The sequence below is a fragment of the Euleptes europaea genome, chromosome 16 (assembly GCF_029931775.1).
Source record: "Euleptes europaea isolate rEulEur1 chromosome 16, rEulEur1.hap1, whole genome shotgun sequence".
Classification (NCBI taxonomy): Eukaryota; Metazoa; Chordata; class Lepidosauria; order Squamata; family Sphaerodactylidae; genus Euleptes; species Euleptes europaea.
In genome coordinates, this window is record NC_079327.1 from 7104116 (window position 1) to 7131638 (window position 27523).

At 45.0% G+C, this 27523-nt stretch overlaps 1 protein-coding gene and 1 non-coding gene across 5 annotated transcripts in view; both read right to left on the bottom strand.

Moving 5' to 3' along the window:
• PCDH9 (protocadherin 9) overlaps positions 1-27523 on the bottom strand; it is a 770680-nt gene that overhangs the window by 437465 nt on the left and 305692 nt on the right. The gene's annotated exons all lie outside the window — the stretch shown is intronic.
• TRNAT-UGU (transfer RNA threonine (anticodon UGU)) lies at positions 12458-12529 on the bottom strand. The gene has a single exon. It is a non-coding gene; the product is annotated as a tRNA-Thr (tRNA).

Genomic DNA, 27523 nt, shown 5'->3' on the forward strand with positions numbered 1-27523 from the left:
CTGTTGTTTAGCTGCCAACATCATAAATCAAAACCTGAAGCTGTTGAGAAATGTGGGTTCATATTGTTTCGGTTGTATTTTACTAATACAGGTAAGAAAGAACTACAGCAAATTGCACGTTTATTGGAATTTATATTGATTTGGAAGTTCTAAGGCCTAGTTACAGTCTTCAGTGGCTCCCTGTTAGGGTTTCCAACTCTGGTACTTTTCCTTCCATTGCTGTCAGTGATAAACATCTCTACGGAGACAGAAAATGCTAAAGAAAGTAGATGACGAAGCCAGAAGAAATGCTCAAAGGGTCACAGCTCCATCAGACTGGTGTGTGTGTGTTAAGTGCCATCAAGTCGCTTCTGACTCATGGCGACCCTATGAATCAATGTCCTCCAAAGTGTCCTATCCTTAACAGCCTTGCTCAGATCTTTCAAATTGAGGGCCGTGGCTTCCTTTATAGAGTCCATCCATCTCTTGTTGGGTCTTCCTCTTTTCCTGCTGCCTTCAACTTTTCCTAGCATAATGTCTTTTCCAGTGACTCTTGTCTTCTCATAATGTGTACAAAGTACGACAGCCTCAGTTTAGTCATTTTAGCTTCTAGGGTCGGTTCAGGCTTGCTTTGATCTAAAACCCACTTTTTTTGGGGGGGGGGGCAGTCCACGGTATCCGTAACACTCTCCTCCAACACCACATTCCAAATGAATCTACTTTCTTCCTATCAGCTTTCTTCATTGTCCAGCTCTCACACCCATACATAGTAATAGGGAATACGATGGCATGAATTAACCTAATCGTGGTGGCCAGTGACACATTCTTCCACTTAAGAATATTTTCTAGCTCCTTCATGGCTGCCCTTCCCAGTCTCAATCTCCTTCTGATGTCTTGGCTGCAGTCTCCCTTTTGGTTGATGATGGAACCAAGGAATAGAAAGTCTTCAACAATTTCAGACTGGTAGTGCAATCCTAAAGAGAGATGTGTGCAAAGTGCTGTCAAGTCGCAGCCGACTTATGGCAACCCCTTTGGGGGTTTTCATGACAAGAGTCTAAGAGGGGTGGTTTGCCAGTGCCTTCCTCCACACAGCAACCCTGGTATTCCTTGGTGGTCTCCCATCCAAATACTAACCAGGGCTGACCCTGCTTAGCTTCTGAGATCTGACGAGATCAGGCTAGCCTGGGCCATCCAGGTCAGGAAAGATACACTGGTTCTAAATCTGATGAAAGTCATAGCTTGAGCTCACGTTCCTTACCTATAATTTCTTTCCTAGTAGACATGCAGTTGGCGGCTCTTTGCATCGACAAGTCCATAGGATTTGGAATCTCTAAATTCCACAGCACTGATTGCAGACCAAAGCTGGAAAAATTGGTCCAGGGACTTATACAATGTGTAAAAGGCTTTTGTCCATCCAGTGTTCCTAGATGCACTTTTGGTGGGGGGAGTTCAAGTTTAAAGACATAACTACTTGAATAGAAGCAATTAAGTTGGATGTCCCTTTTACTGAGAAGTAATTGGAATGTGGTTATCACCCAGTTTCACAAAGGTGCAGGCAAGAACTTAATTTCCTACTCTTTCCTTTGCTGGAAAGGTTTTTCTAAAAACCCAGGCGAAGGTATAAGTATGGGGGAAGAAAATGTTTTCTCGATCTTTGGTATTGTTTTGTTTTGATTTGGGCCCCCTTTTTTTTAGTTCAACAACTTTCTTAACTGCCAACTACATCGCTGAACCCTTCGATCTTCAAATTTTCTAAAAGTAAGATCTGAAGTTTATGCTCATTCTGCAACATACTTGCCAACCCCACACAATTTAAGCATTTAGATTTCCACAGGGAGGCTTTCCCCCATGAAACTCCCCATGAATTTGGGCTAAGCAGCATGGCACTTGGGGAAGGATAAGGAGACCAGCAATGAAAATCGATACAGATATAGATAGATGATATAGACAGATGATACAGATAGAGATATATAATGAAGTATCACAATGATCCAGACAACCTAAATTTCCCACTCAGACAATTCATAAGATCCAACATCATGAATGTGTTTTATTTAATCTTGATTTTTATATTCAGCACCATGCACAGCCCGAACTGTGTTTCTGGGTGACAGAGCTCCACCGAATATGATTTCCGATGTTTAATAAAACAGTCTTTTGTCTATTCAAATGACAAATACTTCCATTATTTCTTGGCTCCATGAACCTTTTCTAAGTTCTCAGGGACAAATGGAGTCACCGAGCCAACAGACCCATGACAGCTACCATCACTTACGAGAACAGCTTGTCTGCGCCCTCATAAACCAAAACACACTCCATGGATTTCCCCACTAATACTTATGACTAGAAATTATTTCAAGACGTTTTACGTGTAGACTGCAGACCGCAGCCAGGTTTGGAATGACTTACACTTCTCATACAAGAGTATCAAGGTGCCACGATTAAAACAAAAATGTAGATGAAGAACATTATACTCTAAATACTGGTACCTAGGGTTGCCAGGTCCATCTTTGCCACCGGCAGGAGGTTTTCGGGGCAGAGTGAGGAGGGTGGGGTTTGGGGAGGGGAAGGACTTCAATGCCATAGAGTCCAATTACCAAAGTGGCCATTTTCTCCAAGGGAACTGATCTCTGTTGGCTGGAGATCAGTTGTAATAGCAGGAGATCTCCAGCTAGTACCTGGAGGTTGGCAACCCTGCGGGTATCTTGAATACCTCTATAAACTCTCAAACTAGCAAAATGGGAAGGTGAATTATATTCTGCTGTAGAGCTATGGTGACATGAGTATTTCTACACTTGAGAACATTCCTCAAAATGCTGACACCAACTTTCAGTTGACTGGGCACAAGATCGTTGATCTGGAGGTAAGGCTTAAGAACTCTCTGGACAGCCAATGGGCTACTCCAGATGCATGAGCCATGGGAGCAATATATCCTCAGCACCCTCCTGGACTAATAAGCCTGCCACAAGATGGAGAGTTTTCAGTAAAAGCAGCAGCCATATGTCTTCTTTTCAGTGTTGCTAACTGGTGGCTGGCGGCTGGCAGCTGACGTATGGTAATGCTGGAAATACAATGTCTAGTGCACAATGATTGATTAAAGAAAGGAAGATCAGCAGGGGTCAGCAAGTGTGAGAGTTGGATAGATAGAAAGGTTGTGATCCTTCTCCCTTCTCTCCCTGTGTTCCCGTTTGTTTCCATAATGCACCCCTCCTCTTCCTTCTAGTTACAGTGAAAGAGATGAGTAACAGGCCACACGTTACCCTGTTAGCTATGGATGCTAGTTAGAAATAAGCCTGTCTCTCAGTCGTTGACCAAGTTTGTGATTTCTGAATAAACTCACTTTGTTTAGTCCTTAATCAGACTCAGGATCATTCTTAAGAAAAACTCAATTTCCTTCAGGTAATCCCATAAGGTTTTCCAGGGAATAGACGTTCAGAGATGGTTTGCCATTGCCTGCCTCCACATCACAATCCTGGTATTCCTTGCTGGTCCTCCTTCCAAATACTAACCAGCTCCAACCCTGCTTATAGGGTTGCCAACTTCCAGGTACTAGCTGGAGATCTCCTGCTATTGCAACTGATCTCCAGCCAATAGAGATCAGTTCCCCTGGAGAAAATGGCCACCTTGGCCATTGGATTCTATAGCGCTGAAGCCCCTCCCAGCATGGCGTAGTGGTTAAGAACGGTGGTTTGGAGCAGTGGAGTCTGATCTGGAGAACCGGGTTTGATTCCCCACTCCTCCACATGAGCGGCAGAGGCTAATCTGGTGAACTGGATTTGTTTCCCCGCTCCTACACACGAAGCCAGCTGGGTGACCTTGGGCTAGTCACACTCTCTCAGCCCCACCTACCTCACAGGGTGTCTGTTGTGGGGAGGGGAAGGGAAGGTGATTGTAAGCCAGTTTGATTCTCCCTTAAGTGGCAGAGAAAGTCAGCATATAAAAACCAACTCTTCTTCTACTTCCTCCCCAAACCCCACCCTCCTCAGGCTCCACCCCAAAAATCTCCAGGTATTTTCCACCCCGGAGCTGGCATCCCTACCCCTCGCCCCTATGATTTACAGGCATTTTTTTTTTGCCAGGCCCAACAAAAGAAGCTAGCAAAATTTAAATTAGGAACACAACAGGACATGATTCTGTTTTCCTTCTGCACATGTTTCTATTTGAAGGGGGCAGGAAGTGTCCCTCTCAGTTCATTCCTCTCAAATTTCTTTCTATACATATGTTATAAAAAGATCTTACCCATCTTTTTTCCCCCTCTAATGCAGTCGTTTTATAATATTCTGCTATTAAAAAAAAAAAAAAGACTTGACAGACTTGAGAACAGTACATGTGAAGATCTGTTTGATGCAGTGGATTATTTTGTTGAGAAGTATACATTTTCATCTGAAGGCACTATTAAATGCTAACAAATGGTGCAGCTTAAAAATCACAATAAAATATGCAGTAAAAATGCCAAATTTTCTTTAATTTGTCAGTTTCTACATGCTTTTCGCTCCTTTATGATTGGTATTACCCTAGTACATATTTCACTGCACATTGTGGAGTCTACAAAAAAGGCAATTTTTATGACATATTAAACTCAGTCAAACCTAGTTATATGTTCCACATGTAAATCAAGAAGCTCCGTCGAAAGTAAAAAAAGTCAGGCGTGTACCCGCTTTCTCTTTCAAGAAGGCCTCCAGAACGTATGGACCACCAAGAGGACTAAATAAATCTACTATTTGTTGTTTCAATATAGGGTTGCCAACCTCCAGGTTCTCGCTGGAGATCTCCTGCTATTACAACTGATCTCCAGCCAATAGAGATCAGTTCACCTGGAGAAAATGGCCGCTTTGGCCATTGGACTCTATGGCATTGAAGTCTCTCCCATCCCCAAAAACCACCCTCCTCAGGCTCCACTCCCAAAATCTCCAAGTAGTTCCCAACCTAGAGCTGTAGGGTTGTCAACCTCCAGGTACTAGCTGGAGATCTCCTGCTATTACAACTGATCTCCAGCCGATGGAGATCACCTGGAAAAAATGGTCGCTTTGGCAATTCGACTCTATGGCATTGAAGTCCCTCCCCTCCCCAAACCCTGCCCATTTTAGGTTCAACCCTAAAAACCTCTCGCCGATGGCAAAGAGGGACCTGGCAACCCTAAGAGCTGGCAACCCTAGTCAAAACTTGGCACCAGACCTCCAGGTGGGGCCTAGAGATCTCCTGGAATTTCAAGTGATCTCCAGATGATGGAGATCAGGTCCCCTGCAGAAAATGGCTACTTTGGAGGGCAGGCGCCATGGACTTAAACCCTGTTGATCTCCCTTCCCCTCCCTATACCCTGCGCTCCCCAGGCTTCACCCTCAAATCTCCAGAAATTTTCCAACCTAGAGTACTGTTGCACTAGGTTGATTGCTGCCTATAGGACCATGGTTGATTAGGCTTGCCAAACTCCAGGTTGTGGCTGGAGATCTCCTGCTATTACATGTTATCTCCAGACGACAGAGATCAGTTCACCTGGACAAAGTGGCCACTTTATAAAATAGTCTCTAGATCATTATACCCTATTGCAGTCCCTCCCCAAACCCCGCCCTCCTCAGGCTCCACCCCCAAATTCTCCAGGTATTTCCCAACCTGGAGCTTGCAACCCTATGATTAACCCTTATGTTGCCTGCAACTCTCTTTTGCCCTAAGCCATATTCCCTCCATGCTCTTGATGGGCATCTTCTTTTGTCTGGGTGAAAACTGTGTTTGTGTGTATGGTGGGGGGATAGGGTTGCCAGGTCCCTCTTCACCACTGGCAAGAGGTTTTTGGGGCAGAGCCTGAGGAGGGTGGGGTTTGAGGAGGGGAGGGACTTCAATGCCATAGTGTCCAATTGCCAAAGCAGCCATTTTCTCCAGGTGAACTGATCTTTATCGGCTGGAGATCAGTTGTAATAGCGGGAGATCTCCAGTTAATACCTGGAGGCTAGCAACCCTGGGGGGGAGAGGATTAAGCACCCACTCCTGTTAGGCACTTCACTACAGCAAATCACACACACACACTTTTCACACTGCAACTTGTCAGAGGTGACCCAAGTTCCCAGATGCAGGCCTGCTGAAAAACATCTAGTCTGCTATGATGCGTCCTCTTTTTTGTAAAGCTCTTCCTCAATGCAGTAAATAGTTTCTGTCCTTGTATCATGGAGCCACTATTTTTAATGTTTGGCTGAAGTTCCTCCAAATGTTCTCATCAGTATTCCAGGGACAATCTGTCCTGCATACACGGCATTACTTCATCTCACTAGCTTCCAAAATCAGCTGTGTTATCTGCAGAGATTTTTTTTTTTGGGGGGGGAACAAAATTTCCTGTGAATTATAGATGCTGATAAGACAGCTGAGCCATGGGAGCCAATATTGAGAATATATGTCGCGTCAGTCAGTAACAAACATCCTGCACCATCTTTTGGTACAAACAGTTTTCGGTGGTCGGCTTCCTTGTTGAAATACACATGGAGTTTGTGCGGTTTTCCTACTGTTTTAATCCATTCCCTCCATATAATTAACATTGTTTTCAGAGAATCGATAGGGCCATGATAAAGTGTGCCTGCTATAATCATAGCTGTCTTTTCCTGCAGCTGGCAGAGTTAAAATATGAACCTGCCCTCAGGACTGATCTGCATTCAACATTCGAGGAGGGGCTGTGGCTCAGTGGTAGAGGATCTGCTTGGCATGCAGAAGGCCCTGGGGTTAAATTCCCGGCATCTCCAGTTAAGAACCAGGCAGTAGGTGAAGCAAAAGATCTCAGCCTGAGACCCTGGAGAGCCGCTACCAGTCTGAGTAGACCATACTGACTTGATTTGATTCAGTATAAGGCAGCTTCATGTGTTCATTTTTAACATTTCATGATTCCTCTGAGTACTGAAGCTCAGGGCAGCATATAGAGGGGTTGTAGGGGAAGCACCACTGATGGGGAGTGGGGTTTAGAGGGGTGGGAATTTGGTGCCTTTACTGGAGGCCATCAGGAGGTGGCAATATTTATTGTGCAATATTCTGGTGCACAATAACTGGGTTGGATCTTACCAGCTACTCTACTTGATCTCACACATCCCCCCCCCCACACACACACACATTTCAGCCCTGGTCCCACAAGGCTTTTGTCCATGTTGCTCCTGTGATCTCCCTAGGGTTGCCAACCTCCAGGTAGTGGCTGGAGATCTCCTGCTGTTACAACTGATCTCCAGGTGATACAGATCAGTTCACCTGGTAAAAATGGCCACTTTGGAAGATGGACTCTATGGGATTATACCCCACTGAAAATCTTAATATCCAACCGGTACCTTTCTGCCAACAATTTAAACCCATTCTTGCAAGTTCTATCCTCTTCTGCCAACAGGAACAGCTCCCTGCCCTCCCTTAAGTGACTGCCCTTCAAATACTGAAAGAGAGCAATCATATCCCCCCTCAACCTCCTCTTCTCCAGGCTGAACATTCCCATCCCAACTCCCTCAGCCTTTCCTCGTAGGGCTTGGTCTCCAGGCCCCTGATCATCCTTGTTGCTCTCCTCTGCAACCGCTCGATTCTATACAGAAACAGAAACATTCAACTTTGAAGTTTTATTTTAGGAATTCACCCCCCACCATTCTTTTACAATTTCTAATCCGCATCAAGCAGGAGGTATGAACTCCAAAGTCACAGGGTGGGATGGAGAGAACAATGAGAGGAACAAAAAGAGCTGTGAGGAAACCATTCTGCAAGGATTGCTAACTGCAGGTTGGGAAATGTCTAGAGATTTGGGTGTGGATCCCAAGGAATCACACATTCTCAAACCAACCTACCTTTCATGGTTGTTGTGAGGATATTATGGAGAAGAAGAAGAAGAGTTGGTTTTTATATGCCGACTTTCTCTACCACTTCAGGAAGAATCAAAGTGGCTTCCCCTCCCCACAACAGACACCCTGTGAGGTAAGTGGGGCTGAGAGAGCTTTAAAGAGCTTTGACCAGCCCAAGGTCACCCAGCTGGCCTTATGTGTTGGAGTGGGGAAACCAACCCGGTTCACCAGATTAGCGTCCACCGTTCATGTGGAGGAGTTGGGAATCAAACCTGGTTCTCCAGATTAGACTCCACCACTCCAAACCACCGCTCTTAACCACTACATCACACTGGAGAGAATGATGTAAGTACTTGGGGTTCCCATGGGAGAAAGTTGGGGTATTAATGAAGTGAATAAGTCAATAAAATCTGCTGTAAACCCTATTGTTAAATTTCAAACCATTTTTTTTTTAAGTTAAGGACTATGCTTTCATTTAGCATTTCAGTGTCCCAAATGATACCATGCTAAATAATTATAAGTTTTCAGGATATTTGAGATAAAGCTTCTTTGCGAGGCGGACATTAATTATGATTTATGTATGCTCTCTCAGGTTCGCCGCATGTTGAATTTGCCTGGAACTCATCCAAGCCAAATTTAACTAAGCATTCAATTACTGAGAGAAAACACCACAAAAGATACCAGGGCAGGCTGAGCGAGCACCACAACGGAGGAGAAAAATCAAACATTTGTTGAAACTCGCTGAATATATTGTAGGGTAATGTTGGTTTGCAGAGTGAAAGGTTTACAAATGTTAACATCAGGTATTGTGCCGATGTTTTAGAGTAGAACAGGACTCATAAGGAAGGGAAAGAGTATGTCAAATATTGTGCAGTGCCATTTAAATTAAATTAAATAGAAGTACGAATGCAGCGATGGATTTCCATTTTACCTTTTAGTTCTCGTGTGTATTCTCCCTAAACTAACAATATTGTTTTTCAGGCTTTTGTGTTCCATTTTCCAAAATTGGATCAGGAACTCCGAAGAGTCTCATAAGAACGGTAGGGGCTGTGGCTCAGTGGTTGAGCTTCGGCTCGGCATGCAGAAGGTCACAGGTTCAATCCCCGGCATCTCCAGTTAAAGGGACTAGGCAAGCAGGTGATGTGAAAGACCTCTGCCTGAGACCCTGGAGAGCTGCTGCTGGTCAGAGTAGACAATACTGACTTTGATGGACTGAGGGTCTGATTCAGTAGAAGGCAGCTTCATGTCTTCATGTGTGTGTTTATGCTGGATCAGACCAAGGTCTGTCAAGTCTAGCAGTCTGTTCACAGAGTGGCCAACCACATAATTCTTGCACATTTCAGAGGATACTATGGTGTAGCCAAGAGTTCTCATCATTGTGTCTCTTTAACAGTAATCTCAGTTAAATCCTCGGGATCGCCAGTTTAAAAAGAAACTTGGGCAAAAGAAAAGCAGGAGGGAAACTCCGCCTGAGACCTTGGAGAGCAGCTGCTCGCCACAGTAAACAATACTGGGCTGGAAGGACCAGTGGTCTGAGTCACTGGTGCTCAACCTCATGTGATTCTATGATTTTTTCTTAGCCATCTGTCCCTTTCCCCCATCATCTTGATGCATATCCAACACTGTGCGGCTAATGAATACACATGGCATGGGATCAGGCTGTCAGGGACGCCAGATCCATTCACAAAGCCAGAAATTGCTAAGATGCTAATGGCAAAAGGTTATTGAATGCACCTTGCTAAACTCGATCAAAAACAGATCTTTATGTCGCAACACTACATCAAATAGTAAACTGGCTTCCCTCTGTGCAGATGATGAAAGCCGCACAACGGGGCCACACACAGACCAAGTGGAGGAAGACTTACCCGGCGGGCAGGGGAAAAAATGCCTTTGCAAAATAACCTAAACAAGCAAGCCAAATAGAAACAACAACAACAAAAAGTAAACCAGAGGCCTGAAAATTCTCCAGAAGTACAGAAAACGGAATGCAGCTGAATGCCAGGGGTGAGGGTGGGGGGAGGGGGGAAGGGAAAATCTGCTTAAAACCCCAAGAAAGACACTTTTGAGAGGTGAGGAGGGATTTCTGAAGTGTCCCCTTATAGATTAGATAGACCGAGGGCTGCCTTCCCCCCAATGAATCTACCAATTTTTAAAGATCTTTCTTGGAGGTGCTGATGTGTGTTCTGCCAATGTCTAGATAGCTGTATGGGACAATGCCATCTTAGCACAGGCACCAAAGTTATGGAAGTTCCTCCCCAGGGAAGCAAAGAGTAATTAATTCCAGAGGGTGTTTGGAATTTGGTGGTAGTGTTCGGTTAGATTTTCAGCAACTGTAGGATAAGATTTGGTATTCTTACTTCCTTATTCATTTTAATTTTCATGATTTCATATTGAGGATTTTATCTGATGGTGTACACCCTGAATATGCTCGCCTTGAAAACCAGAACAGAAATATTGGCATCTAGCCTACTGCTCCACTCTACAAACTTTGAAGCCAGAAGCTTGAAGGCGGAAACTTGAAAGCAGAGGAGTCATTTAAGTTCATGGAAGTTTCCTTAAGTCTGGAGGAAGACTAGAGCAATATTGTTCATAAGAACATAAGAAAGGCCATGCTGGATCAGACCAAGGTCCATCAAGTCCAGCAGTCTGTTCACACAGGGGCCAACCAGGTGCCTCTAAGAAGCCCACAAACAAGACAACTGCAGCAGCACCATCCTGCCTATGTTCCACAGCACCTAATATAATATGCATGCTCCTCTGATCCTGGAGAGAATAGGTGTGCATAATGACTAGTACCCATTTTTACTAGTAGCCAAGGATAGCCCTCTCCTCCAGGAACATGTCCACTCCCCTCTTAAGGCCTTCCAAGTTGGCAGTTCAGTGGAGTGGTAGATAATATATAAAATATACTTTACATACTAATATAATAAACATAACAAATTGACTTTTTTTAGGTTACCCATATTGTTATCTCCCCTCTCTTGAATATCGTACACTCCTTGCAGCAAGGACTAATATTATTTGCTTATGAAACTCTCAAGTAGTGCAGTGATAGTGATATACTATTTCTGCCACCGTGATACCGTGGCAGAAATACCATGACTATAAGTAACCACCGTCACTGCAAAAAAAAGTTTTCAAACTATGACTCACTCCTTAGGTTTGAGATTATCTTGGGAAATGTCTTCCATCTCTGTTCTGAGATACAGTATTCATGGCGCAGAGGTGGATTTGCAAAGATATGAGAAGCGGACATTTGGATTGTATAAAAGTATAATATTACCCTCGCGTTGCGGAGGTGGTTGCTTGGTTACTCCCTTCAGCAGTGTATGTGTGCTGTTTTTATTTCCTTTCCCCGGGACTTTACATTTATTAATATTGAATCTATCAGCCTGGCGTGTCGCCCTCGCACCTCTAATCTCTTTTGGTCGCCTTATAGGCTGATTTCAGTCTCTTGTTTGTTTTTAACAACTCTGTTGTCAGATGAAAATATTACCACAGTTGGGATTATTCCAGAGAATCATCCGACAAGAACGGCTATATATATCAACTACATGGAACGCCAAGGGAATAGGGTTTATTGAATTGGAAACTAGAAACTAACCTCCTTCCCCCAAAACCATCTTTCTGAAAAATCTGAATGGAGGGCAGCCGCTGCATAGGAAGTTATAGTTTCCTGGCTTTCAGAAACACCTTTAAAAAAAAGTAATGCAGAAATGTTATTCAGCCTAGAGCAGGGGTCGCAGACTCCATGCCCGTGCTTCTGGGCATGGAGTAAGGGGAGGGACTTCAACGTCCAAGAGTCCAGTTGCCAAAGCGGCCACTTTCTCCAGGTGAACTGATCTCTTATCGGCTGGAGATCAGTCGTAATAGCAGTAGATCTCCACCAGGTACCTGGAAGTTGCCAACCCCATTGGGGATGCTTGGTCTATAGGTTGAGAAATATCCATCTAATACAGTTCAGTTAAAACGTATGGGAAGTACGACTTCATTCCATAACGTGTGTCTCTTAGTAAACTTCTCTCTGGGTATTTGTAGAAACACATTCAAACATTTCTTCCTGCCAGTGAATTTGACAATACAAAACTAGAACTCAATTAAATGAGGGGAAAAAATGGATTTCCCCCCTTTAACCTGGCACTGTTCCACTGGTTGTTGTGGCATAAAATCCATTGAAGTCAACATACTTTTGACCTAGTGGGGTTACAGCTCATACTACATGTCATTCAAAAGCACCACTGGGGGGTCGGCTCTTAAAACAATAAAGACAAAGAACCGTGGCCTATCTACTCCCTTAGTGGATAATTCAGAAAGCACATTTGTTGTTCATCCCCCCCCCATTCCACTGATGATCACATACCCCTCCAGCACATATTCACACCCCTATGTGTCCATCGAGGCCAATATTTAGGATTGCCAGGTCCCTACTCATCATCAGCAGGAGGTTTTGGGGGTAGAGCCTGAGGAGGGTGGAGTTCAGGGAGGGGAGGGACTTCAATGTCATAGAGTCCAATTGCCAAAGTGGACGTTTTCTCCAGAGGAACTGATCTCTATTGGCTGCAGATCAGCTGTAACAGCAGGTGTTTTCCAGCTAGTACCTGGAGGATGGCAACCCTATGAGTATTATCTACTCAGACTGGCAGAGGCCCTCCAGAGGTCTTCCACATCATCTACTGCTGGGTCCATTTAACTGGAGATGCCGGGGATTGAACCTGGGACCTTCTGCACACAAAGCAGAGGCTCTACCACTGAGCCACAACCCCCTACCTGACTTCCCCATTCCTGAGGTTACGTTTGCCAGGTACCTCTTCGCCAATGATGTTTTAGGGATGGGGTCTGAGGAAGGCAGGGATTGGGGAGGGACTTCAATGCCATAGAGTCCAATGGCCAAAGTGGCCATTTTCTCCAGGTGAACTGATCTCTATCAGCAGGAGATCAACTGTAATAGCAGGAGATCTCCAGCTAGTACCTGGAGGTTGGCAACCCTCCCTGAGGTAAAGCTTTTCAACCTCCGGTAATTTAGCCTGGTTTCCCTCCTGACGTTCTGAAATGCTGCAGAACAGAATTCTTGATAATTTAATTAAGAATCGGGCAACATCCCCCCTGCGTGAAACTCGCTCAGCGGGGCTTCCTCCGAATGTGCAGTAATAGACAAGCTTACTCTGCCGGCTATGTTGCGACATCGCTTGGAGGGAGCCAACGGAGGCTGAGAAAGAAGCGGGTCAGATGGGGCCAAATGAAATGCAGAACCCTTCTTCTTAGAAAGCCTGGCGGTTTGTTTCTCACATCCAGTTGTTTGTTCCATTCACATTCAATCCCAGACCTTATTCTAGTGTAATATATTCACGCCAGATGCCATTTCAAGCCATTACTCACAGCAGGATTGCTGGAAACCCCTTTTTGACCGGAGGGGGGACCACCCATTTTTACCCGCCTGGGCCATGTTAGTCCTCCTGGCCTTCAATAGCTCTCCCTCGTTCAATTCGAATTTTATTCACCTCTGCCAAACTAACCACATTTAAACAAAAGTGCACATCGAAAGGATCCTTTTAACAACGGGAAACACTTTGCGAGTTCTCTCTTTGTCCCTTTGCCCAGTCCCCCGCTGTTATTGCCTCGCTAAAAATCCATTTCACAGGTCCCCCCAAAAAAACGAGAAAGGGAGGCATAAAATGCTGAAAGGCTTTAAATTGCAAGAAAAGGAAATCAGGTTGGAGAGGCTCTCTGAATCTGCATCACGGGTCACTGTGATTTTCCAGCTTGCGCATTAACATTATGTTTAAATAAATCGATGCCGGAAATATAAGCATTCGTAACTCTGCAACCGGCTGAATACAAATGCCAATTTTGGGCCAGAGACTGCCCAAGGAATAATGCATAAGACATTTTCATTAATAGATAAAGGAATTCGCTCGGTGCTAGGCAGACCGCCTGTGCTAAAGCATTCAAGAGTTGTAAGTAGCACTTATGCGTAACCGCCCTTATTTTACTATTTGGAGCTTCATTTTTGTGCTCGCCTCGGTTGCCCCGATTCCTTACATTTTGAGCCTTTCAGAATACAGCAGCCACCCATTTCGAAAAGCAAGGTTTCTTTGAAGCCAAGGATTTCCATAAGAAGTTAAACAAAAGAAGGTATGCTTTCAGGGAAGCCAAAAGGCCCCTTCAAACCCTTGTTTGCATTTACCAATCTGAGCAATTTTCACAGCTGTTCCCAATCATTGTGTTCTCTTGCAGCTGCAGCTTTAGCACTATTTTAAGGGCCAATCAAGGATCATGGTTTCTATAGAGTTTTAGCCGAGGTTGCCAGAGCGTCCGTGTCGCTTCCAGGTGAACCTGAAAGTGATGCGCATGCGTGCACGCCCCGCCCGCCGGCCCTCAGCTAGTCGGCGGGCAGCCCGGTGCATTGGCGGGATTTTACCCGCCTCCACCGGGCACTTGGCAACCCTACGCCCTCCTTAGGCCCCGACCCCAAACTCTCCAGGTATTTCCCAACCCAAGCTGGCAACCTTAATTGAAACCATTGTCTGGGACTTGCCTCTCTAAGAGGAAGCAAACCTGTCAAAATTATCATTTTCCAATTCCATTCATTATAAAAATGAAATCGGCTTTGACATGATTCTGCCCCCCCCCCCAGCATAATATCATGCCAAGACTGGCATTAATTACACTCCCGGCTGCTAAAGCTTTATTGATTAGGTCTTCACACTTGTTTTCCTGTTATTTTTGTCCGATATCTGTGCCTTAATCAGCCTGCAGGTAGAAATTTCATAATCTTATCCTTTCCCAAAATATGAGGTTTGGTCTCTGGCAGGTAATGATGTGTCTCTGAGGAGAGAAAACACTCCATCAATCATTACGTCCAGGTCTTAGAATTATCGATTATTGGTTTTGAAATGTTTCTTCATAGTGGCACAGATCACTAGAAGAAAGACAAGATGTCCGATTCCATTGCCAAAGGAAAGGGAGGAAAATTTGGACTCGAGATTTGGCAGAGACAATATTTAGAATACTGCATACATTAAAAAAAAACCCGAAAGACTCGTATAGAATTTCTGTCAAGAAAAGATGAGGCAGTAACTCTCCATCCAGACCCAATCTCGCAAGAGAATACTCTTATTTGTTCTTCTGAGTGTTGTCAAGAGTTATGTTGCAGTACGTGATAAAATGAGGTCCAAGGTATATTTACACACTAATTCGTAATGTAGTTGTTTGCTGTATGGTTGCCTGGGGCCTGGAGATCTCCGGGAATTGCAACTGATCCCCAGACTACAGTAGCGTGGCCAACCTCCAGGTAGAGGCTGGAGATCTCCCACTATTGCAACTGATCTCCAGGCAACAGAGATCAGTTCCCCTGGAGAAAATGGACACTTTGGAAGGTGAACTCTATGGTATTATACCCCACTGAGGTCCTCCTCTCCACAAATCCCACCCTCCACAGGCTCCACCCCCATAGTCTCCAGGTATTTTCCAACCAGGAGCTGGCAACCCTAGACTACAGAGATCCGTTCTCCTGGAGAAAGTAGCTGCTTTAGAGGGTGGATTCTATGGCATTATACCCTGCTAAGGTCCCATCCCTCCTCATACAATGTCCTCCTGAAGCTCTACCCCAAATCTCCTGGATTTTCCCAAGTTGGAACTGGCAACCCTACTTTGCTCCCCTGTTCCCAGTAGCCCTTCAAATGGGCTGTTGTTAATGTTGCCAACCTCCAGGTACTAGCTGGAGATCTCCTGCTGTTACAACTGATCTCCAGCCAATAGAGATTCGCTCACCTGGAGAAAATGGCCGTTTTGGCAATTGGACTCTATGGCATTGAAGTCCCTCCCCAAACCCCGCCCTCCTCAGGCTCCGCCCCAAAAACCTCCCACCGGTGGTGAAGAGGCACCTGGCAACCCTAGCTGTTGTCAAGCTCTTCAAATGTGAGACAGGTTATGGAATATCCCTCTTTCTCTGTTTGCCCAGAATCGACTTTCTCTCTGTTATCACCAGACCAAGACCAGAATTTGGAATTGTTGCTAGCTTTTAGGAACAGATGCTAATGTTGCAAGTTTTGAAGTTCACAGTTTAATAATTATTACTTTTATGAGATGCTTTGTCAGATTTCCAAAGGTTATATCTTGCTTTATTTTTTAAACAAAAGGAAAATGTGTCTTGACAACTGCCTTGAGTGGGAGTACAGAGAGACGGTACAGCAAGATTTTAAATAAATAAACAGGCCAGCAAGTTCATCGGAGGGAGGGCCACAGTATAAAAGAATTCAGAAGTATTAGTTATTGCTATTTATACATGTTCCACTGTTTTTTTTTAAGACCATTTTGCCTCAGTTCTGCGAATAGTTTCAAGAGCATCATTGAGTCTTTCGTTAAGTTGCTGAGATGTAATTGTATGTATAGAAGGGGGTATAATTTGGAGCAAAACCTCAGCTTCGAGTTATTTATTCATTCAAAATTCCTATGCAACCCAGTGGTCTTGGTATTTATACATATGAAAGTGGACTGAAAGTTTCCCCTCATGATTCAAGGCCATGAGGAGGGGCCGTGGCTCAGTGGTAGAGCATCTGCTTGGCATGCAGAAGGTCCCAGGTTCAATCCCTGGCATGACTGCGGTAAGCATACCACTTTAAGAATTTTTAGTTATTGTATTAATGTACCAAAAATACCAGTGTTGAGTGCTTTCTATGTATCTTTACAGAGGCATTTGTGCCCTAAATGTAAACACAGAAGAATAACTGAAGAAGCTTTTGCAAAACGATCACCAAACTAGAGGTGTCGTCTGCTGCTACTGAAGAACTTTGTGTTATTCAGGACTTTTGTATATGTTAGTGTAAGGTGAATTCAACCTAAGACATAGGACTTTCATTTTTGTTCCTCACCTTAGAATCTTGGATGTAAAACACTCAGTGTATTTGTTGTATCTTGTTTATTTGATATTTGACGTTGTAGTAAACTATTTTGAGTGAATATATATTGTGAGCCCACGTGCTGATATTATTGTCTAGAACCTCCAGGTAGTAGCTGGAGATCTCCTGCTATTACAACTGATCGCCAACCGATAGAGATCAGTTCTCCTGGAGAAAATGGCCGCTTTGGCAATTGGACACTATGGCACTGAAGTCCCTCCCCTCCCCAAACCCCTCCCTCCTCAGGCTCCGCCCCAAAAATCTCCCGCAGGTGGCAAAGAGGGGTTTGGCAACCCTAGAAAGACCCCTGGAGATCTGAGGCCGGTCTGAGTAGACAATACTGACTTTGATGGACAAAAGGTCTGATTCAATAGAAGGCAGCTTCATGTGTTTGGTGTTAATGTGTTCAAGACCCTCCCTTATAAACAAATATTTTTCAAAAGATTGCTAATAGGTTCAACCGATCCCTGGATATTTTTGACATTTGCTTCTTTATTACAGGAACACAGAAGCCAGACTTGCTTAGGCCTTCTTCATGAACGCTTTTGTAGGCAGGAGTTCAATAACTCGAGTGGAAAAACCTCAAGGAGAACAAACTAGGAAGGATGGTCTTTGATGCAAGATCAGTATCTACCATCCTATCGAGACTACCTTTGGCTGTAAGTAAACTATGGTGCTTAGAAAGTCTTTGAATATAATCCCCTTTTAAAAGCTCTGCGTCTCTTGAGATATGGCAGATCCTAAATACTTGCGGGGGCACTCGTCTTTTCAAAACCACTGAAAGAATCTGATCTGATAAAGATAACGGAGGTAACTTTTCAAGAGAATGTTTGATAATACACCTACGGATCCAGTTGTAACTCAGGAAAAAATATTTCAAACTTATTTCTTTGTTGGTAGAACAAAAACCCCTGTGCAACTATTTCAGAGCTTATCCTTGAAATCCCAGGTTATGCAGGCAAGGAATTTAGTTCACTTTCAAAGGGAAAGGAATTGCTTCGTGATTTCCCCTAGAAAGTGGTCTTCACCAGTGTTAGTAGTAGAAGAGTTGGTTTTTATATGCCAACTTTCTCTACCACCTAAGGGAGATTCAAACTGGCTTACACTCACCTTCCCTCCCCACCCCACAAGAGACACTCTGTGAGGTAGATGGGGCTGAGACAGCTGTAACTTGCCCAAGGACACCCAGCTGGCTTCGTGGGTAGGAGTGGGGAAACAAATCCGGTTCATCAGATTAGCCTCCGCCGCTCATGTGGAGGAGTGGGGAATCAAACCAGAGTCCGCCACTCCAAACCACCGCTCTTAACCACTACACCACGCTGTAGATATTCTGAACTACAAATGCCATATTTGGTCTCATCTATGGCAAATGGTGGATTTTTCTAAGAATGTTAGAGTTCCTGTAAAAAAGAAGAATAGCCATTTATGCATGGCTGTTTTCTTGCGGTCACCCTGCCAACTACTTTGAGGCTTTGCTTTGATTATTCTTGCATTTTCTGACCGTCAGAGGTCGCCTCACTCTCCCCATGCATTTCCACGTGTTTGACCCACATTTTCTGGATTCGTATTTAGCCAACATCCAGAAAATGCAGGGGAAACATGCGGAAACACACTGGGAGAGTAATTTAGTGATTTCTATTACATTTTAATTCCTCTGGACTGCTTTGAGAGCCAATTTTGGCTGGAAAGTAGGGCAAAAATCAAGGTTTGAGTACCCCCATCTTCTTCAGCGTGGTGTAGTGGTTAAGAGCAGTGGTTTGGAGCAGTGGGCTCTGATCTGGAGAACCGGGTTCAATTCCACATGAGCGGCGGAGGCTAATTTGGTGAACTGGATTTGTTTCCCCACTCCTGCACACGAAGCCAGCTGGGTGACCTTGGGCCAGTCACAGCTCTCTTAGAGCTCTCTCAGCCCCACCTATCTCACAGGGTGTCTGTTGTGGGGAGGGGAAGGGAAGCTGATTCTGCCTTAAGTGGTAGAGAAAATCGGCATATAAAAACCAAGTCTTCTTCTTCAACCCACTGAGCCCTCCAGAATGCTGTTGCTTGGCATCAGGAGAGCTTCAGCACAGGCACAAAGTGAGACTCGGTGATGTGAGGGGGGGATAAGTGGAAGTCAACACCCTCTTCTGCCAATGTAAGTGCCCTTCTGTCATCGAAAATTGACAGTGGGATCCAAGCCATCGCAAATAAATATGTCCCAAAGCAGCTCTTTTAATCTGATCCCTGGACAATGGCACAAAAGGCTCAGAGCCAATCTGGCCTAATTAAGAGTCGTCAGTAATTCAGTGAAAGATATAAAGGGTTTGGAGGGGACAAACTGGATTGCCAACCGCTCTGCTCATGTCTGGACACATGACAAACCCAGAATTCATAAACAGTCAATAAAAGAGGCTTCTTAACCCAAAGATACCAAGATTCACAAAAAGGAGGAAGAGGAGTAGTAGTTGGTTTTTATACCCCTTTTATATCATCTTCCTTTTAAGGAGATTCAAACTGACTTACAATCACCTTCCCTTCCCCTCCCCACAACAGACACTTTGAGAAGAAGAAGAAGAAGAAGAAGAAGAATTGGTTTTTATATGCCAATTTTCTCTACCACTTAAAGAAGATTCAAACCGGCTTACAATCTCTTTCTCTTCCCCTCCCCACAACAGAGACCCTGTGAGGTAGGTGGGGCTGAGTGAGCTCTAAAAGAGCTGTGACTCGCCTAAGGTCACCCGGATGGCTTCATGTGGAGGAGTGGGGAATCAAACCCAGTTCTCCAGATTAGAGTCCACCGCTCTTAACCACTACACCACACTGGCTGTCTAATGCTCTGACAGGAATGGATGGCAGCAATTTATAGAACTATATGGATTACTTGGAGAATGCAAAGGGATGAACTTGTGGTTACTACTTTGGGGGGGGGGATTGTTCTCCTAGCACCCTCAGTATGGAGAATTAAGCCTCTTCCTAGCTTTAGAGTCCTTGGCTCCATTCTGTTTCTTGATCATAGACAAATGTGATAGAATTCTGAGAACTATGTGTGTGTGTGTGTGTGTTAAATGCCGTCAAGTCGCTTTTGACTCATGGCGACCCTATGAATCAATGTCCTCCAAAACATCCTATCTTTAACTGCCTTGCTCAGGTCTTGCAAACTGAGGGTCGTGGGTTCCTTTGTAGAGTCAATCCATGTCTGAGAACTAGGGGTTGTTAATTTTACAGAGATGTCACCTAGGATTTGGAAACAGTGACTATGAACTTGGCTTCATGTCTGGGGGTGGGGAAACCAACCGGGTTCACCAGATTAGAGTCCGTCACTCACGTGGAAAAGTGGGGAATCAAACCTGGTACTCCAGATTAGACTCCACCACTCTTAATCACTACGCCACGCTGGCTCTCAAGATGGATATGCAGCTGGACATAACAGGAAGGAAACAGACTGAAATGCTGGAACTGAACATAAATGCTAGCTGAAGAGGGGGGCAAGTAGAGGACTCATGGTAAGTAGTACTCTTACGGAGACATAGCCCAACAAAGAGTGACTATTTGCCTTGGGGGGGGGGATGTGAAGGAAACCAGAAACTTCAAATGCATAGTAAGGAAGCAAGACATTGTCATGGAAATGGGCAATATACCCTATGGATCAGCCTTCTCCAGCCAAGCCAACAAATTCCTGAGATGAAATGGGATGGAACTCATGCAGATCTGATGTACTAACCGCAGGGGTTTCCTGTGGAGAAAGAAACTTTCCAGTTGTGGAAGAAGCTCTTCCACCCAGAGGGAGCCCAACATTTCTTATAAGCTAATGGAAGCATATGTCTAGATTGTTGCAGGGTTTGGCATGCAGTGAACATTTAAGCAAATTGGCGCAGATGTATTCCTTCCCAAATGAAGCATCCGGAAAATGTCAAGGCAAGCAAAAACATTAGAGTCGTGAAATGTCAAAAAAACCTCCCTCATTTACCTGAAAGGAAGTCTAGAGTATTTCCCTCCCCCCACGTATGTCGTCATGAAAAAGAGGGAGTAATTTGAACTTTGCATACAATTCACAGTTATGTACAGTAAAAAGGGGGGCATTACCTTTTTAATGGGCATCACCTTACTTTCGGGTAAATTTGGTAACTATTCTGCAGATCAGTAGCAGAGACAAACCATATGGGCAGCCCATTCCTGAGGGGCGGGGTGGATCCGCAGCGGCTGCCGCGGAGAATAACCCCCCCCTTTTATAAAATAAAAAGGCAAAAATGGGGAAAATGCCCCCATTGAAAACTGCGGGGTGCAACACCAAAAAAGGTGTTGTAGCCCCACTGCATAAGCAAGGGGCGTTCCCGGGCTGGAAGAGGTTAGGAAGTTGTCTAAAGTCAGCTCCGCCCATGGGAATGCCCTGGGGCTGCCCCACTCACACCAGCAATTAGCAGCGCATTCCAGGCTGAAGTGCCCCACATATTTTTTTTTTAGTTTTTCACACTGAACCGTCATTCAGAAAGTGACTGCGAAGCCGGCACATACCTGCTTCGCATTTCTTAAGAGCCCCTTTAACATGGCCTTTTGAATCTGCTCCGCCCCCACACCGAAGCATTTACTAAAGGAACCATGAAAAATCACAAATGCGGCTTAGCTACGCAAACGACCATTGCCAATGGCCTAGCAAATGAAGGAGAGAAGGAGCAGGCGCGATTTCTCCTTCTGCATCGGGACCGTGAATAGACATTTTAAAGGTCGCATTTTAGAAAAAGAGCTTTGAGCGACTATCAAAATTGACCCTGCATTAGGGCTGTCAATTCGGTTCGGTCCGAACTGAAAATCAACCGAATTTCCCCTGATTCTGTGATTTTCAGTTCGGACGGATCCGAACTCAAATCTGGCGGGCAACCGGGGGGGCCGAATTCAGCGAGTTCGGGAGTTCGCGAATAAATTCGGCCAATTCGGCCCCCCCTTCAGGGGAGCGCTGAAAGGCGCGGGCTGCCCTTTAAACTGATCTGCGCCTCCCAGCTGGGAGGCTCAGATCAGTTTAAAGGGCAGCCCGCCTCCCTTCAGCGGGCTCCCCTGAAGGGAGGCGGGCTGTCCTTTAAACTCATCTGTGCCTCCCGCCCGGGAGGCACAGATGAGTTTAAAGGACAGCCCCCCCCTTCACGGGAGCCCGCTGAAGGGAGGCGGGCTGTCCTTTAAACTCATCTGTGCCTCCCGGCCGGGAGGCACAGATGAGTTTAAAGGACAACCCCCCCCTTCACGGCAGCCCGCTGAAGGGAGGCGGGCTGTCCTTTAAACTCATCTGTGCCTCCCGGCCGGGAGGCACAGATGAGTTTAAAGGACAACCCCCCCCCCTTCACGGCAGCCCGCTGAAGGGAGGCGGGCTGTCCTTTAAACTCATCTGTGCCTCCCGGCCAGGAGGCACAGATGAGTTTAAAGGACAACCCCCCCCCCTTCACGGCAGCCCGCTGAAGGGAGGCGGGCTGTCCTTTAAACTCATCTGTGCCTCCCGGCCGGGAGGCACAGATGAGTTTAAAGGGCAGCCGCGCCTCTCCAGCGGGCTCCGCTGCAGAGGCGCGGCTGTCATTTAAACTCATCTGAGCCTCCCAGCTGGGAGGCTCAGATGAGTTTAAATGACAGCCCGCGCCTCTCCAGCGGAGCCCGCTGAAGGGGGGCGGGCTGCCCTTTAAACTCATCTGCGCCTCCCAGCTGGGAGGCTCAGATCAGTTTAAAGGGCCCCCGCGCGCCTTCAGGGAATCCCTGAAGGCGCGCTTCGGCCGAATTTTCCCCCGAACTCCGGATCCCCCCGAATTACCGGGGATCCGAAGCGGGGGAGTTCGGACTTCGGACCGTACTGACCCCACAAGGGTCAAATTCGGCCGAATCCGAACTGTACCGAATTTTTTTTTTTGACAGCCCTACCCTGCATAAATGGCCTAGAGTAGCACCATTTCATCCTCTGGGTTAACTTGTTTGACCAGGGTTTAATCTGCAGAAAGGTTGCTGCACACCACTGTGTAACAAAGCCAACGATAAGCCCCCAAAAATGTATGGCTTGTCTTCCCTCCACAAATACACCAGATATGGGGGAGAGAGAAAAATCAGAAGCAGCCATCATTTCCTAGAGAATCGAGCCATTCCCAAACCCTTTATAATCTTGTGCTTTCCCCCCCTCTGAAACATGATAGTTAATTAGTTATTTGATTATGATAATCAGAAAATCTAATCACTGCAGTCTTGATGAAAATTCAGCGATTATTCCAAGAGGGCTCTGGTCCAGTAAATGTGTTGACAGGCTATTTATTATGATGATGGCGACGTCTCCCGATGCTGGGAGGAAGAAAACAACCAAGAAAAGGCAACCGTTGCCAAACACAACTTCCAACTTTCCGACAGAAAAAGGAGTATTCAAATGGCCCACAGGGATTTTTCCCACCCTGCCCTTCTGATGTAATTTTTTTCTTAATGACCTGACTGGGGATTATTGCTAAAAATGCAGAGTTTTGCCCCGAGTGCATGAGAATATTTAATTTTCAGTTTTTTCCCCCTCAGTAACACAACACACCCATACTAATCAAGCTTCTAATTTCTGGCTCTTCCAAGAGACAAGAGAGGAATGTGGCAAAAAAAAAAAAAAAAAAAAAAAAATCCCATCCCATCACCTCCTACACATGAAGCCAGCTGGGTGACCTTGGACTAGTCACAGCTCTCTCAGCCCCATCTACCTCACAGGGTGTCTGTTGTGGGGAGGGGAAGGGAAGGTGATTGTGAGCCAGTTTGATTCTCCCTTAAGTGGAAGAGAAATTTGGCATATAAAAACCAACTCCTCCTCCTCCTCCTCCTCCTCCTCCTCCTCCTCCTCCTCCTCCTCCTCCTCCTCCTCCTCCTCCTCCTCCTCCTCCTCTTCTTCTTCTTCTTCTTCTTCTTCTTCTTCTTCTTCTTCTTCTTCTTCTTCTTCTTCTTCGTTTCTTTTTTTGTGTGTGTGTGGGGGGTAATTCCAGCACAATAGCAATTTCCCAAGAGGTTACAGTTATGTCAACACCCATAGATGTTCTCCCCTATTTCTATCAGAAACCCAAGTTTGTAATTTCTCACTTTTTATTCTCGACAGAGCCAGATGCAATTTTAAAGGGTGTTCAACAGGTTGAGAAGTCACAAAAAAATTCGCTCAAAAATTACCGATTCCTCTGACCCGCTGGAATCTCCGGTAATCGTTTCCCACTGCCACACCATTCTTTGTATCGATGCATAAATTTATCAAGAGCAGCAGATGTCATAAGAGCGCTACCCAAATATCAAAGAGCGTGCAAGGGGTTTTCCCGCTCTTGTTTTGCTTGGCTTTCCCATTACTTGCAGCCGCCCGACTTTGCAACTGTCAAAACTGGCACCTGAAAACTTTTCCACATACCTGCCAGAGGCAGATGATTGGAAATATGCAAATCTCCTCAGAAACATTAACTGTCATGTTCCCAAACGGTCTGCAGTCGAAGAAGCGACATTGCCGGCTTCCCTTTGCAACACTATGGGGGGAAAAAAGAAATCATTTTCCTAGGCCGCCCCTGTAGCAGCATAATTAGAACACAAGAGGGCAAAAATGCCACTGGTGGATCTTTCTTCCTATAACTATTGCTCTCAAGTTCCATGTACCATTGATTTGTAACTGTCAAGCCAAAGCATATTTTCCTTCGTTGGCTATTTTTCAGCTACTGAGGCTGTGCAAGATTTTTTTTAAAAAAAAAAAACTTCAGCACTTACTTGTTTTCCCCCTCCCCATTTTATGCTCTTGCAAGTACCATTTTGGATCGTTTATTTTTATTTATTTATTTATTTTAAATGCATCTTTTTTAGACAGACACCCCCCCCCAAGTGTACGCTGAGCATAAATGTGCAGTGCCATCACTCTCAGAAGGAAAAACATCTAATAACTAGACATGGTTGGTATTCTATTCTATGATTGTTATCTTGAAGCCTTGCAAGTTGAGTTCAAGTCCTGGGGGAGCTGCGGCTTTGTAACGTTTGCTAGCAATTGGTAGGAAGATGACCTTGTGTGTCTAAAGTGCAGGAAACGACGAAGGGGGAAGCAAGATGAATGCTAACGACATGGAATTTGAGGGGAGGGATCTTTAAGTTCCAGATGAAACAAAAAAAGAAAACCCATTGAATGGAAAATGTTAGATAGGCTAAAATGCAATGAATTAATGAATGCAGCAGTTAGGGTTGTCAATAGGGCTGCCAACCTCCAGGTACTAGCTGGAGATCTCATGCTATTACAACTGATCTAGAGCCAATAGAGATCAGTTCCCCTGGAGATAATGGCCGCTTTTGCAATTGGACTCTATGGCATTGAAGTCCCTCCCTCCCCTCCCCAATCCTCCCACCCCTCCCCAATCCTCCCACCGGTGTAAGTATAAAAATAAAATAAAAAAAAATGGAAACAAGAAAGAAAAACCCATTTGGTTACAATCCAGAGGGCAATGTTAGACACACCTGGACCCTTAATATTTCTTGACTCCCCCTTCCTCAGAAGAAAGCTCAAAGATGCAACTCAAAGCATCGGAAGAACTGCAAGGGAAGCAAAAAAAAAAGTTCTGACAAGACTAGCAACATTTCTCACTACCCTAGCTCAACGCCCCTCTAGGCACACAGAGTTAATTGTATGGAATTGTTCATTCTTTTTGCAGAAGTTAACCTGTAAACGGTAGCTTTCCTGCTTCTAAATGAATATGGAGTGATTGGAGTGAGTTACAGTTTAATAAGTGTCCTTTATCCACTGCTTTGTCACACAGGGGAACTTCCCTTTCAGGCACAGAGCGATCCCTCTGTATATTTAAAAGTCTTGTAAATACCATTAACAACTTTGGTTACGAGGCTCCTGAGCATACTTATTTGAAATAAGCTCCACTGGAATCATAGGTGTCTTTAGGTGGATAGTGCGACACATATATTATTTCTATAGCTGACAAAAAAACTCCACCCCCACCCAAAGGAACCAGAGCAAACAGCAAGCTGCAATTCCCAAACTCACAATCCAACTAACATTAATTATGAAGCTTTATGCACCAACGCAACACGATCAGATTACTAGGTTAGACACAGTTGTTTCATGGCTGGCTGTTAGTTCCTCTTTGTGAAAATGAATTCCCTGCATGTTGGGTTGAATACAACCAGCTTTTTTGGGTTGTTTTTTTTTCTTTCAACTCAAGCTTGGCAAATCGCCCTCTTTACAGCCCCCGGTCCCACATGGCTAGGGTTGCCAGGTCCCTCTTTGCCACTGGCGGGAGATTTTGGGGGCGGAGACTGAGGAGGGAGGGGTTTGGGGAGAGGAGGGACTTCAATGCCATAGAGTCCAATTGCCAAAGTGGCCATTTTCTCCAGGTGAACTGATCTCTATCGGCTGGAGATCAGTTGTAATAGCAGGAGATCTCCTGCTACTACCTGGAGGTTGGCAACCCAGGCAGGTCCCATGACTCCCAGCATTAGGGTTGCCAGCCTCCAGGTACTAACTGGAGATCTCCTGCTATTACAACTGATCTCCAGCTGATAGAGATCACTCCCCCTGAGGAAAATGGCCACTTTGGCAATTGGACTCTGGCATTGAAGTCCCTCCCCTCCCCAAACCCCACCTTTCTCAGGCCCCACCCCCAAAACCTCCTGCCGATGGCAAAGAGGGACCTGGCAATCCTACCCAACATATCTTTTTTAGTGTGTGTGTAGGCAGAGGAGACCATTCCACATATTATCACCTGTGGAAAAGTTGGATCCAACCCCTTGGGGTATGGGGTTGGGTCAGGGGAGGATGGGTTTTGGAGGGAGGGACCTCAGTGGGGGTACAATGCCATAGAGCCCTCCTGGAGGGTAGCAACCCTAAAACAGATGGACATGTGGATCCTTCTGTTATTATAGATGTGTAGTAAAAGCCAGCAGAGTGATTTGTTTAGTTATGATATTTGCTTTGGATCAGGGTCATATGAGGGCAGACAGAATCTTTGCCTGGGGATCCATGGTGGCTCTTGGCTGTTTTTCTTCAGTTATATCCCATGACTGTTAAGTTTGTTGAGGGAACCTTTGGTGAAAGACTTGGTTTGGCCTGAATGTCCCTTGATTTTTTCAACAAGAAATGTACCCATGTTCCAGTTGTACTGGACTTCCATCATTAAGTATCCTTGTTCATTCTACTGGTAGTTTCCACATTTCACATTGCACAATTCTTTAAAAGACTGCTCCCTGGGAACAAATGCATGTGTGTATTATTTTATTCTTGTGTCCCGTCCCCCCCGCCATTGCGGAGTCATGTTTATAAAAGGTGTGAAGAAGCTGACAATTTTATTATTTATTAATTACAACAATAAGGGGTTTGTTACCTTTCTACAGGGGGGGGGGAATCAGTTCTCGGGGCAATTTGCATTATAATATGTTCCCTGAAATAGCCAGAAAAAAAAGAAGGAAAAAAAGATTACAAATGGCATAAAATAAACACCCATAAAATATAAAGGGATTCTAAACATCCCCAAAAGAAGCAGATTCCCCGAGCACCAAACTTACTGTATTTTCTGGTTTGGATAAATTTGTTGGTAGATAAATACCACCATAGCCTCATGCTTGAAAAGTTTTGAATGTAATTGACTGTCAGTGATATGATGATTTATAAAGCAGTCTGCCGCCGCATCTGCCGCTGGAGATAACTCTAATTTGCTTCTATTGTATTAGACATTATGAACTTGACAATCACTCTCAATTTTCCAGTCGAGCTTTCATTCAGGTTAATGGGACAAATTAAAGCGATTTTCCATTATTCTCGTCCCAGCTTCCAAAAAACAAAATGAAAGGGGGCAAGATCAAATATATGCAACCGATCGAAATGTCCACCGATGCTTCTGTTTGTTGACAGGATCAGGAGAAATGTGCCAG